Source organism: Corvus brachyrhynchos, unplaced genomic scaffold, assembly GCF_000691975.1.
Source record: "Corvus brachyrhynchos isolate BGI_N302 unplaced genomic scaffold, ASM69197v1 scaffold748, whole genome shotgun sequence".
Taxonomy (NCBI): domain Eukaryota; kingdom Metazoa; phylum Chordata; class Aves; order Passeriformes; family Corvidae; genus Corvus; species Corvus brachyrhynchos.
The window spans coordinates 599-1,937 of NW_008239545.1; the positions used below are offsets into that span (position 1 = coordinate 599).

General features: G+C 36.1%; 1 long non-coding RNA gene across 1 annotated transcript in view; it reads left to right on the top strand.

Annotated features, from left to right (window-relative positions):
• The first annotated feature begins 384 nt into the window (after positions 1-384).
• Positions 385-1,339, top strand: part of LOC108448464 — a 25,599-nt gene continuing 24,644 nt past the window's right edge. The window contains exon 1 of the long non-coding RNA XR_001864355.1: positions 385-396. This is a non-coding gene — a long non-coding RNA (uncharacterized LOC108448464). The remainder of the gene's footprint in view (positions 397-1,339) is intronic.

Sequence of the window (1,339 nt, forward strand, 5' to 3'; positions counted from 1 at the left end):
TGGGGGGGGGGGGGGGGGGGGGTGCACTTTACTTAGGTGTAACACAGTACCCCTTTTATAATATAATAACCAAACCTTTTGACAGTACATGCATTATTAACATAACAATTATTAACTATTTAACAATATTACTATTAACAGTATAATAGCCAGAGATCTGCTGGGATGAACCACGCTTCTCATAGAGATATGATGGAACTCCATTTATTCTATTGTCAGACCCATAGTTATACCCTAATTCCTCAAGCACACATAAGCAAGCTCCATATTATTGGGTTACAGCTACTGTTCACGCGGCCTTTAATAGCAAGCGATTGGTTACAGATTAATATGCACGCGACTAACTAACATAAGTTTTTCTCTTTCTATGGTCAGCATCCCCCTCCCCAACATCCTGTTGCTTGCCACATCAGCATTGCTCCTCTCCTTTTTCCCTAGTCAAGGACAGTTCACTAATATAGCTTGGATTGCGCACGTATACATGTCCCTGTTCACTCAGCCATTTCTCTACATACTGCTGGTCATTTACCTCTAGAATAATTTCCCCATTCTTAAATGTAATGGTTGCTTGTAATTGTTCTAATAGATCTTGGAATTTCAACATCTCATACTAATGGGATAACTTGATCTGTTATTTCACTGTCTATGGGTATTTATCTTCTTTCATTCTTGTTTGTCTGTTTTAAGTAGTAAATTGCCTTCATCACATTCTGCACCTACAACTGAGATTGCAGAATGTGCTATAAATAGGAGGCATGAGGCAAAGTTAAAACACTCTCTTAAGACATATGGCATGAGATTCAACAGCCCATAAGTTTGAGAGTTGGTAGAAGGCTTTTTTGCATTTTATTCATGTCTTATCTGCAGTCCATGGTTACCTTTTTTTGGTTTAGGAAGGGGGATCCAATCATTTCTCATGTAGCATTTGCTTGTGTTTTGTCAAGATTCTTTAATTCACTAATTAGAAAATCTAAAAATATTAGCCATATTATAATAATTTTGAAGCCTTCTGAGGCAGAACTGGGAAGGTTAGTCCATATTTGCATGATTTCAAATTTGTATAGATTCTTATACCAACTCTCAGGATAATATTGGTTGAGACAAATTATACATCTATAAGACTTTAGCTACAACATTTTTCAGAAAAAAGAGACAAAACAATTTAGACAAAAGTTAAACTCAAGAATACGTAGAATGCTTTACCTTCTCTTTGATCTTTCACCAAGTCACTTGCAATAAAAACACAAACAAATTGCAAACATTAACCAACTGACAACGCAAGCAATTATGGTGACACTTTAAATTTCATTGGTTTTCATACAGCTCCATCTCATGTGTT